We start from the raw sequence: 13,767 nt of genomic DNA, 5'->3' as shown, positions 1-13,767 counted from the left end.
AATCAAAGTTCAGCTTAATTTGGTTAAAGTGTATTTCATTAAAGTACTGTGATTATAAAGGATTACATTGATGGTGAATTTTGACCGTCTGAATGGTCAAATATTTTATTAAAGGTTTAAAATAATTTATTCTAAACATTATCCGTCTCTCTCTCTCTCTCTCTCTCTCTCTCTCTCTCTGTGTGTGTGTGTGTGTGTGTGTGTGTGTGTGTGTGTGTGTGTGTGTGTGTGTGTGTTTGTGTGTGTGTTCACTACTGTGTGTGCGCACTTAAACCCTTCATGGTGCATCAAGAGCCTCTTTTAAGACCTGGTCGTTCATCTAAATGTTCACAAACTGGCACAAAGACTAGTAGTGTTGATATATATTTCTATTCACTCCCAGTGTTGTTAATTTTATGAATAATTTATGATCTTGAACACAATTACAGCCAAACGATTATTCTTGAACACCATCTAACTTTACAATTCACTTAAATGGAATATATTTTTGTCACTATTTTGAATTTTATTTTATTTATTCATTTTGATTTTAGTTAGTTTCTGCATTTTTTTTTTATTAAAATACGAATCATTTATTTTGAATATCTATACAGTTTTTATTGATATTTTTTATTATTTAAGTTTTAGCTCTAGTAGTGAGAACTGAAAACAACTGTAAACAAAATGAAAATATGTTTTATTTTAGTTAACATATATTACATGTAAGATGTTTTATTTATTAATTTATTCAAGTTAACTGTAATAAACCTGAATTGAGCTGTTTATATTTTTCATGTCGAATTTGGGAGTTTATCACATTTCAATCCAATGGTTTGGTAATTTTGTTTATTTCATACTATATTTTTCCTTTTTCTATTCTGGTTCCATGAATCATTGTGTGCTTACTAATTGCTTAACTGTTTCAAATTTACACTGGACTGAAAGCCATGAAAAGATGATCTTGCTGAAGGTTTTCAAAGTGACAGCTCACCCTAACAACAACCAGACCAGCTCTTAAACATATGCATTTCTTAATAAATATACCCAGATACAGATAAATATATTGATGGATCAAACGGGCCAAATAAAATTTCAAATAGTGTGAATCCACTGTCCCAGATTTGTGTTTTGGAGAGAGATGCTGTGATCACATTTGGGTTTGAATGTTTGAAGCACCTCTGTAGCTTCTCTCCGGTGCTCCGATTTAAAGACAGAGTAAAAAGCAGCGAGCCTTTGGAACACTCTGAAAAACAAATGAGCATTTTTTGCTATAACCTGGCACATGACATCTCTTCTTTCTTAGACTCATGTTTTTTGTGCATTGTCCCTGATTAAATATTAATAAACTTATTCAACATTCAACATAGAATAAAATAAAAGAGCTTCAATAAAAGCCTATTTATTTATTTAACATAAACATGCACTGTGAGCACTGAACACTTCTCATTCAGTCAGGGACTGGTTTGTACTTGCAAATGTAGTTACAGGACATGAGAATGTGTACCAAGAGCTATTAACATAAGGTCATATAACACAAGGTTAAATAGTATTAATAATAGGTTACAGATTACAAGTTACCCTGTTTAAAATCTAATAGTAGTGTAACTTTAATTACTTTATTAAAGTAATATAACTAATTACTTTTGAGTACTTTTTGTTTACTTTTCTAAATTTGTGAAAATTAAAGAATAATAAATGAAAGCATATACATCAACTCAAATACAGTTATCTAATAAGCCTGTGTCATATTCTGTATAATAAACTCTTGAAACATGATGTTTTTTTAACTGCTGTCTCTTTGTATATAATGATAGTTTTCTCAAAATAAGTAAAATGCACATGAAGTGACACAGAGCAGTTCTAGAAATTATGTTTATGTGCCCGTGTACTCCTATATTGAGGCGGCAGAGGTTGAAATCACTGCGAGCTTCAGTAGGCCTATGTGTAGTAAATGAAACCATGTCTTTGCCGTTAATTTACAGCAGGGGCGAACTGGGAAAAAATTCTGACTGGAAAATTCAAACTCATACAAACTAATTCATGGACAAAACTATTTTTTGTATGGACCTGACATAAAAAAAGGTTTAAATCTTTACTTTGGGGACATGCAAAATAATTAAAAGTTCTCTCCTGAACTGCACCTTCACTTTCATTTTTCTCTTCAGTCTCTTTATTTTGCCCCGTTATCCATCTCTCTCATGACTTTAATACTCAAGATTGAACAAAACTATACTTTACAATACAATACTCTACAATACTACAATATCTTTATAGAAAAATCTTAATACTGTACATGAGTCATGTTTTTCCCTTACAAAAATTAACCATGCTTTTATTAGCCTTTATAAAAGTACAATAACCTTTTTTTGTTTTTTTTTTTGCAAATGGATTTGTATTTATTTAAAAATAAATACAAATCCATTTGCAAAAAAAAAAAAGGTTATTTTACTTTTATATAGGCCATTTGTAAAATAATTTGACATTTTTGTTTACCACTGTTAAACAATAGTAACCATTTCCCCTGGATTTATAGTAAAATAATAAAATGTTAATTTTCGTAAGGGTTGTGTTGTTGTCTGTCGTAGCTTCGCCCCAAAAAATCTGATTATTTTTCAGCTAAATTACTACTGTAATATTACAACAGATAATAATGATGTCCTTCATATAGTATTTTGAGTGATGACTGATGAGCAACGTGCTGCTTCTTGATTAAATAAATAAAAACACAAAGACAAAAAAGCATCTTTACAGATGAAACTGACCTGAACCCCTGAACAGTAGTTCTGCTTCACTGCTCCAGCAGTCCACTCTATTCTCTCTCTCTATCGCATTGATTACTTGGAGTCTGATCCAAATCGTTTTGGGGAGGCGCAGAGAGCGCGCGAGTCAATACTAACACTTCATAATTTATTATAGATTTAATTATCAAATGGCGGATTCGCAAATGATCGCTTAAGTACATTCGCCGTGCAATTATACAATAATGATATTAAAATAGAGGGCAAAAATCGGCTGCCAGGCCACCAGGAATTGTCCCGGTTCTCCCGGTGTCCAGTCCGCGCCTGATTTCCAACATGCAGAATGTGCAAGTCATATATTGCATTTTGGGGTTTAATATTCACAGACACTAATCCATGTCATGTGTTGATTCAAGTGTACTGACCTTCTTTTGATTTAGTCATCCAAAATGTGGCATATTCCGTCCGCGTTAGGCATTGATTTGGTATGTACGGCGTTTCAAATGTTCATGTTTTTTATGTGTACTGCTTACACAAATGTAGCAAATACAGTCTTTATAAGGTTTCCATTGAAAAACAGTGATCTGTCGTCGATGCTTGAGGCTTAGATCTTTATAATGATACATTACAACAGCAATTATTATTAGCCTTGTATTACCACTGTTGTAAAAGCACCACATGCTGTCATAAAGTGAATTTGCATTCTCATCCAGCCCGTCTGCTGTTATGAAGTTTTATGTAGCATCATTTCAAAGCTAAAGTGAGAACATACCGTTTTTGCTTCAGATGTTACAAAGTATACAATCTAATTTAAATTAAAAAAAATTGTCATGCTACATGTGTGCAGCATCTTTGCTGAGAAATGCAGTTGTTGCCTCTAATTTTAAATGGCTTAGGTTACAGTTCAGTATAGTTCAACCTGTAATTGAGCAAATAAGTATCTTGTTCATATGCTCATATGATAACGTTTATATTATTTGTATTATTCATTTATATAGGATTTGTTTTAAAATCTCAATTTAGTTTTGTTTTGCATTTTGTCTGCCCTGTTGAAAAAAAACCCAGCAGAGCTGGTTAAGCTGGTCATGTGCTGGTCCTGAGCAGGAGCTAGGTGCGAAAAAAAGTTATACAGTCCATTCCCCTCTGCCATGACTGCGATGATCTTGTCCCATTCTTCTCTGCATTTGAACCTGCCAGCTTTGACCTTTCTGTTGCGTTACATTAAAATGTGGCCGATGTAAAAATGTCCTATGGGCAAAAACTCTTCTATCTTTTCTGCAGTAGGTTTCATAATAGTCTACTCTTATCTCGGACATCAACAACAACAGTAACAGGTAAAATAATAATAATAATAGCCACAGTAGTGGAACCTGTAGTAGTCGTAGGCTTACGCAGTTCAAGCCAAGTTGATTAGAAAAAAGAGTTTCTGACCGGGCCAATAAAGGTCAAGCACATGAAGGAAAATAGGCCATCGAAGAAAAATTAATAGGAAAAGGTGACTTAAAGAGCAATACTGGCAATTAGCACAAAACCTCTGGAGCACCAAGTTGGTGCTTGTAAGCACTTCGTCTTGGCGCAGTAATATCTTCACTAGAGGGAGCGGGGGCCGGTGAGAGGATTTTTCACAAGTGAAGATATTACTGCGCCAAGACGAAGTGCTTACAAGCTCTTGCCATGGTATTCCGCCACACAATATAGTTATCCATTTTACACGCTTAGAAAAGCGCAACGTTTTGTTTTGTGTTACCGTCCTAGGTCGAGTTACACTAGGCGAGTATCTGTATTTAAATAGGGAAAACGTGGAGGTGTTTGGTAGCTTCTCTGCTTGGCCCGTATTGAATGAATGGGCTAAGCTAAGTGCTTTCAAAGTGTCACCATCGCGCCAAAGCGATTGAGTGCACGCACTGAGACGAGAGAGGTATGTATCAACTCGTCTTAGGTAAGCGAAACAGATAGTTTAATATGAAAACACAGTGGAGTATCCCTTTAACAGCATGCTAATCATGCTAGAAACATGCTAACAACATGGTAATTATGTTAACAACATTCTAATGATGCTAGAAACATGTTAGCAACATATTAGTAATGTTAAAACGTTAGTAACTTGTAATCAAGCTAGAAACATGTTAGTGAAAGGCTAATCATGATAGAAACATGTTAGCAACATGTGAGTTGCATGCTTATCATGCTAGAGACATGCTAGCAACATTATAACAACATGCTAGTCGCATGCTAATCATGCCAGAAACATGCTAGCAACATGCTAATCATGCTAGAAACATGCTACCAACATGCTAGTCGCATGCCAATCATGTTAGAAACAAGCTAGCAACAATGCTAGTCACATGCTAATCATGCTAGAAATATGCTACCAACATACTAATCATGCTAGAAACATGCTACCAACATGCTAGTCGCATGCCAATCATGTTAGAAACAAGCTAGCAACAATGCTAGTAACTTGCTAATCATGCTAGTGACATGTTAGATACCTTGCTAATCATGCTAAGTACATTCTAGTCACCTGCTAATCATGCTAGTAACATGCTATTTTTTTAATGGATAGACACTTTTTATTTCCCTTCTTTTGGACTGATGCATGCAACCCGCTGAGTGCCATCAAACAGCTTGAAAGATCAATTTCTTCTTTCTTTCTTTCTATCTTCTTTTTTTCTTTCTTTCATTCTTTCTAATGAATCTTTTATTCCTGCTTTCTAATCTTATTTTTTTATTTTCTAACTAATCTTTCTTTCTAACTAATCCTTTTATACTTTCTATCTTCTTTTTCTCTTTCTTTCTTTCTAATGAATCTTTCTTTTTTCTAACTAATCTTAAATTTTTCTTTCTTTTTTTCTATCTTTCTTCTTTATTTCTAACTAATCTTTCTTTTTTTTCTTTCTTTCTAATCTTTGTTTTTTCTTTCTTTTTTACTAATTTTTTTTTCTTGGTCAGCGAAGTACCTCCTCAATCCACCAAATGCGCTGATGTCTGGGGAAGAGCAGGACCTGTTCACAAGGGGAGGGTTCATCTCCCTGAAGGGAGAAATTGAAAAAGTGAGCAAATTTAACAACATTTTATTATTATTTTTAAAAGAGTCCCCCCCCCCATTTTATTTATATAGCCACAAATGTTTTGCTTATTTTTATTAATAATAAGATATTCTCTGCCATCATTTTATTGCATTTTTTTTTATCATAGGTGAAGAGTGATTAATGTTTTAATACTTACAGGTTGAATTAAGGTAAAGTTTTGTTATAGATGCATTTTAATCAGATTTACAGCCAATGTTATTTTGATTATGTCCAAGCACTAGTAATTGTATTCACCTGCATTGCATTAACAACAATCCTACCCTTGTGATCATGCAGCTGCAGGTCCCCAGGATGACCCGAGTGGCTAATGGAGAGGTCCCCATCAGAGACCTGTCTCTCCGGTGTGGCCAGAAGGTTTTGGATGTGTCCCTCTGGCGTGATGAGGCCCTGGTCCAGCTCAGCCTGGGGGATCATGTTGAGATTTCGTACCTCAGGGCGAGTCTCAGACCTTCTCCCAAGCTGAACTCATCCAGCTATTCAGCTGTGGAGGTACACAACATTATGAATCATGTAACCTAATTATTCTCCAATTGATCTTTCTGCATCTTCCTACAGTCCTGAGTGTCTACCAAGTGGACATACAATTTTTATATATTCATTGGTAATAATTTATATTGGTAACACTTTAGAATTAGGCACTATTAGTTTAATATTAATGCGTTGACTAAGTTACCCAACAATTAGCAACACATTTGTTACAGTACTTGTCAATCTGTGTTACACATAATGTTAGTTAATAAAATACAACAGTTCCAAAACTTTCAGTTTCATAACTTTTTAATAAATGTAGAAATTAACAAAGATAAATAAATGCTTCAGAATCATTTTTTCTTGCTAGATCATGCGGTCAACTAACATTAATAGAGTTCATGTAATGACTCATGTCTATTGATATATAATGCCTTTGCTGAGACTTCCGTTCATGTTATTACATTTCAGAAGACTGTAGCTGAAGCAGTAGAGGTGGAGCTCAATATCATTGGGGTCTCGGATGGAGATTGTGAGACAGTTCTGCTGTCCGACACCTGTGAAGAATACACGGTCCCTGCAGCGCTAATGCTCGACATCACTGCTGATGACTTACCAATAAAAATTACACTAGCTCACAAAAATAAAATGGTTCAGAGTATTGAACCATTGGGGGAGATGTTGGAGGAAATGTGCCAATCAATTTGACTTTTTTTTCCTTTTTAATGCATACATTTAATTTAAAACTTTCAATTGATCTCAATGTGAACACTTTTATTAGTAGAAACTCAGTTAGCTTTTAAAAGCTAATCTGCTTACATACTAATTTGCTAACATATTAACAATAGTATTGTAACGATATGAAACTCCACATACATCGGGAAGAAGGAGGCGGGAACCAGCGCACAATCAAATGAAGACTTTAATGCCAAAAATAAACACAAAACAGCGCGTCAGCCCCTCACGGCGACTGACGCGCACAAATAAAAAGCAAACACATAAAATAATGTCCCAGGCCTGGTCCTCTCTCGTCCTTCACGGTCGTCACTCCAGTTTTATATCCTTCCATCTCCTACGTGGGACTCGATACCAGCGGTGGGGCGCAGGTGTAGCTCATCTCCAATCACTACACCCGGCCTCACTCCTCGTTCCCACGCCTCTCGGCCCCGCCCCACTTGCCACAGACCCCCATCGCCCCTCGCAGGCCGGGGGGTACCCTCGAGACTGCGCTCTACTCCCCCCCCCCCCCCCTCTTCCCTCCAGGGGGGACCGCTCACGGGGACCTGCAGGAACCTGGGGGTAGGACAGACGAGGAGAGAGAAAAGGAGATGGAAGGAGGAGCGACAAGGACGAGAGAGGGGAGAGAGAAAAAAAAAATAAAAAATTCCGGTTCCCAGACGCACTGCTGCTCGGCCCTCCACCGGCTGGGTGATCTCCTCCGCGGTGCCCGGCGGTGGCACTGGACGGCCCTCGGCGGACGGCACGACACTCCTCCGCCACCCGGTGGACGGCGACGGCTCCTCCGATTTTGGGCAGCGGCAGGAGTCCCCCGTTCCCTGCCCCTCCGGATTCCGTCACGGAGGCGGCAGGCTCCGGCCCCCTGGCGAACGGCGCCGACTCCTTCGCTCCCTCACAGACGGCAGCCGCCCCTCCATATCGTGGGCGGTCGGCAGCGAGCTCGCCCGTCCCCGGCAACTCGCTCCAGCCCACCGCCTCGAGCGTCCATGGCGGCACATACCTCGCCTGCTCGAGGGCACCGCGGATTCACCACAGCAGCGAGGGATCTTCAGCAGCGCGTCCCGGGCTTCGGCACCACTGTAACGATATGAAACTCCACATACATCGGGAAGAAGGAGGCGGGAACCGGCGCACAATCAAATGAAGACTTTAATGCCAAAAATAAACACAAAACAGCACAAATAAAAAGCAAACACATAAAATAATGTCCCAGGCCTGGTCCTCTCTCGTCCTTCACGGTCGTCACTCCAGTTTTATATCCTTCCATCTCCTACGTGGGACTCGATACTGGCGGCACTCGCCACAAGTATGTTATACAGAAGCTGTATGAGAGCAACAATACAAAGGGATCATTTTGTTATTAGCATAACAAAACATTAATCACTGCTAAATCTCACACTTAACATTAATCTTACTAAAAAAAAAACTTAAATAACACTTCATTTTAGCATTTACTCTCCCTTTTGAGTGCCATCAGCAAAACATGCTGGGAAATAGACATCAAAGCTGTATCAGTTAAACTTAAGTTTCTAAAATATATCAGTTATGTGAACTTGAAAGAAAAAGAAAGTGCTAAATACTCATAAAAGTTAACTTATTAGTTTAACTTAAGTTTTTCCTACTCAAACCAATTAATTATTTTGAGCGTTTACAGTGATGCTTAAAGGGCGAGACAGCGACCTTTAAGCCTCAATTATTTCATCCAGGTCTAGTGTCTCCGCGAGTTCTCGTTCAAATGTCAGCAACGAGAGGCTATTTAGTCTTTCTGTGAGCACTGATGGTCTGTTGCTGGATTTGATTCGGCTAACTGCTGAAAACAAGCGCTCCACAGAACAGCTTGTAACGGGCAATATGATCAAAACACACAGTAAACTGTTCATGTTGGGGAAAACATCCTTCTATCAAGAGTCTACGACTTCAATTAAGGATGGGTACAGTTGACCCCCATCCACCTTTCGTTTGAGCAGTTGCACAAATACTGTAAATTCAGTACCTTCCACTCCAAGTCCATAGTGCTTGCTCAGTACCTGTAATATTTGCATCTGGCCAAATGCGTCAGATCCGGGCACCAAGGAGACAGCAGCCTTCATTATTCCGTAGGAGTCACTCTGAAAACAGTTAAGTTCCATTAGCTATCTGTCAAGAATGGAAATCCACAACGATTGCAAATCTAAGTCACTCCTAATGGGCACACACCTGCCCACTGTGGAGATCACATGCGAGTCGAAAAGCCTGGCAGGTAGTTTTTTGTTACGTGCACCCACTAAGTCCCAGTTGTGCACATAGTTCTTCTTCATGACGTCACCAGTAAGCCCAATGATTCTTTCAAATTCCCCATCTGAGTTATTCCTAAATGTAGTAAAATTTTCTTTTAAACCCTCAATCATGTGTGACAGAGTCAGTAACAGAAACAGATAGGGACTGTAGGCCTTTTGTCGCAAATCACAAATTCATGTCAAACAGCCACTCCACCACACTGGTGCCCCTCAGGGATGTGTTCTCTCCCCTCTGCTCCTCTCCCTGTACACCAACGACTGCACCTCTAAAGACTATTTAGATATTAGACTAAAATAAAATAAAATAAAATAAAAAGGATAAGCATAACGTTTTGTTTGAATTCATACAAAAAATATATATATATTAGCTAAAAGCAAAAAATAAAAATAAAAAATTACACCACTTTTCAAAGTAAAAAACGGTGACATGCATTAAAACAAAGATGACAAGGCCAATCATACATACATAAAATTGTAGACATAAAGTAAACAGCATATGATTGTCAGCTTATATTTACAATAGCAGTTGTCTAGTATTAATTATTGTATCCAGAGCAAAGATATACAGCAGGATAATGAAGAGCTTGTCTTATTAATGGCTATAATTTACTAAGTAATTAATATAACACAGAACTGTATACCTAGTTGACAATCAAAATGTAAAAATATTATTTTGTCTGAATACATTTATACCCTGTATTCAACTGACATACAATGTTAGGATAAAAATGAAAAATCAGTAATTTCATGAGAAAAATAAAATTAAAAAAAAACCTCAGGATGAACTAGACTCCTTGCATGTACAACAAAGTTTTAAAGGTACCTGAAGTAAAAGACATGGTAATATAGTTACTTTTCTTGGCAAGGTTACAGCAATAATAACAACAGGACACACAACAAAAAATATTTAATGTATTGTACAGTAAATGGTTCAATCCAAAAGTAACCAAAAACCTGTGCATTATAATAATTATCCAGGAGTGTACATTATAAAACAATCTAAAAGCATTACATTAGTGAAAGAGTAATATGTAACATAGATTTTGAATGTATGTAACATAGGGAGAATGGATTTTGAACATTAAAGGTACATTAAAGGTCATTTTGTTGACAAGATGCCTGGTGTTCACAAGCTGTAGCACCACAGTTGCGTGTAGAAATAGTCTGTAAAACACTGGAGGTGGAGGGGAACTTAGCCAACGTGCTGTTTGTAAGCTGAGTTTTGGAGAATCACATACAAAAAAAATAATTTGATTTTTGAATTATTGTATTTATATTGGCTGAATAATGTCTTGTTTAAAATTAATTATACTGTTGCCAGATTTGACTGTCTTACCTTTGATAGCTGACACCTTTTCAGGAGTTTGAGGAGGTTTTGCCTCAGCATCTTTTTTAGTGTTGCATTTCATGCCAGTAACGCTCCTCAATTTGAGGTCTGTGGTACCCCATATAACGACAACCAGGCTCTTACAGAATTTTGAGCCACCCTCAACTCTCCTCACAATGTCCCATTTTTTGTGGGTATCATGACTCCATATCCTAGATCCTGAAAACAAAAAACACAGAATAATATGCAGAAAAATAGGTTAACCATTATATTGGTTTTACTGAATACTTTGCATCAACACGTAGGGCTAAGTACTGTTGCCAACTAGGGGTGAAACGGTCAGATCTTGGGTCTCAAATCTGACAATGCATTCGTATCTACAATATGGTTTGTTGAAAAATCACAGCTTGTAATTGATCACAAGACATTTTCTGGTGGCACGGCTCGAACTCGCCACCATTTGGTTCACAAATGCTCCCAAAATGTAATGTTTGTGACTTAAAAATTTATTTGGAATACTGCTTGAGGTAGATGTTGTGTTTTGTTAGTACATGTTCCATTTTATTACTAGTGTTCCAGATGGAACCGCTATGCACCGAACCGAATCAGAAAGCAGATTTCGGTGCCTCATTTCAGTGCTGCTTAATGCCTGAGCAATCGACTGAAATATGTGTCTCCGAAATGGACGTTAGAAGCAGGGGTGTTGCTAGGCCATTTTTAGTGGGGCTATAGTGATTAAATGTACTCAAATTTGTGTTCCTCTTAGGGTTAAGATTATAATATCTGTATCTTTGCAGTTATTTTTCATGAATACAGTTTACAGAAGGTCACAAGGGCGCAATCGGTTTCCCATCTTCTGTAAAGTTTTTGATGCGTTCCCGTCCAATTTTTAATGGTAAAATTATGTACCGTATTTTACAGATAAACAAAAAGCATTCTGCACTGTTTATAATACTAATAACAATTATAATGAAATCAGTTTAATAAGAAGTACTTGCGTGTGATTTCGACATCTTTGTTTCCACAGCGACAGAGTCTCCAGAGCGTGTGCTGTTAAAGCCCTTTCACACAAGCGCAGCATGCGGTAAACAAACCTGCACTGTTTAAAACATCTAGAGCTCACATCTGCCCTTTGAACACAGGAATCTCCAGATGTAGGTCTGAATGGGAAAGTTATCAATTCGCTGAAGGTGACGCTCATCACACCAAACGCGGTTTCTTCAAGCGAAAATCTAGCCCTTAACACATATGAACGCATACTTTATAAAACGATAATGTTGGTATTTTCAGTTGAAATGTTTGTTTAATATAAAACATATTACAGTGCATGTGGCATACCTCAGTCATTCACATAACTGATTGAAGACAGTGACACACAGCACTCAGTCAATTCACAATTCAATGAGATATAAATATTATGTGCGGTTTTGTATTTAATATTGTTTTGTATTAGCCTTAGAGTAAGGAATGCATAACTCAGGAAATAAGAGCATCCGAGGAGCATGTAAATGCTATGGTTATTTATTTTTAATATTCTTTAATGTTATCCAGGTTTCAGGCACCGTTTAGTCACCGGTACTGTTTAAAATATATCAATTTGGCACGGGTATCGTAAAAAACCCAATCAATACCCAACCCTACTAGTGTTGCCTCCTTTGTTCATTATTAAGCTACTGCATATATTGCATCTGACACTGGTGTCTAGTGTTGAGGAATATGGTCATTTTTCAAATCACCAGCCAGTGAGATCGCAGAGGATATTATCTGCGGACTGCATGATGAGCCCAATACACTGCCACAGAAACAAGAATGAGATGAATTCTAACGTGACTGTGGCATTAAACTCGATTAGTGAGGGTTTGTTTAAAATATTGCACATATATAGGCCGTTCTGATTACTTGTTAAAATCCAATTAAATACCTTTTACCAGCAGACAATGTACATCTGTTTGTGGTTGGAGACTCCTTCACCGACTACAGGCTCTAATCCTCATTTGCGTGAGTGCGAAATGTTGTGCTGAAGTTAAATAGTGTGGTAATCTGATAATAATAGCCAAATTATAAAATGCCCACTTTGTGTAATATCTGTTTGCTCTTCTGGATCATGAAATGGCTGTTGTGGGAGTGGAGTATGGACTGCAGAAGAGATCTCATTCCGTGTTACTGTAATATCATATTAAGCAACACTTATATTAGTTTTGTTGCCAAAACAATAATAATAAAAATAATAACTGGATTTAAGTTGCAGTTAAAAGTGTCCAATTCTAAGAACCATCTATATTAAATTATTAGTTAAATAGTCTAAAAATGCTCATTTTTGTGTGTGTGTGTGTGTGTGTGTGTGTGTGTGTGGAAAAGCTCCTCTTGGAGATTTAGGTTTAACCACCTTAGTTGCTGCAGTTCAGCCTTCGTGTCCCTTTTCTATTCTTTTAAGCATTTTTTTTCTTCTCATTTTCTTCATTAGACATCTTCTCCTCTCGCATCTTTTTTTTGAGGTTGTAATATTTGTCTTGCAGTTCCTTGTGCACAGCCATGGGGACATGTTCCTCTTGATTCAGGTGATTCAAAACTGATCTGGATAACTTTTCTTTTCTTTTAGGATATCCATTAAATTCTTCCTTTTTTGTGTGTGGTTTGGACTGCTGCCTTTTTTTCTTGTCATTTGTGTTGTCACACTTTAAAAAACAGAAAATAGTTCACACAATGTTCAATTCTCACAAAACATTAAATACTCATTACACATTGATTGTAACACCAAAACAAACTGACACTATCTCCGTCCAATCAACTGGCTTACTGTAATAATACTGTTATTTATAAAAAAAAAATATATATATATATATTTATGTAGGTCTGGGCTATAAAACGGTTATCTGTATTTAGCGACAGTACACCTTAATTGATAACAATAGAAAAAAAAATGTTTGATATAGCACATGCAGGGCCTAAATTGTAACACTTTGTTACATATATTTGCCAACGCCAATTTTTGACAGTGTCAGTTGCCAGATGGCGGGATAAACTTTTAAAAAATATAATAAATTCAATGTAGTGAGGACAACGGCCAGTTTTTACAGTCTTCATCATCTTATTCACATTGCTTCATGGCATTCTAGTTCTTTCCATCACTAAGGTGGTTAGGTACACAA

The sequence above is a fragment of the Carassius auratus genome, unplaced genomic scaffold (genome assembly GCF_003368295.1).
Source record: "Carassius auratus strain Wakin unplaced genomic scaffold, ASM336829v1 scaf_tig00011483, whole genome shotgun sequence".
Taxonomy (NCBI): Eukaryota; Metazoa; Chordata; class Actinopteri; order Cypriniformes; family Cyprinidae; genus Carassius; species Carassius auratus.
The sequence above is the reverse complement of the archived record's forward strand: the minus strand, read 5'-3'. Positions refer to the sequence as shown.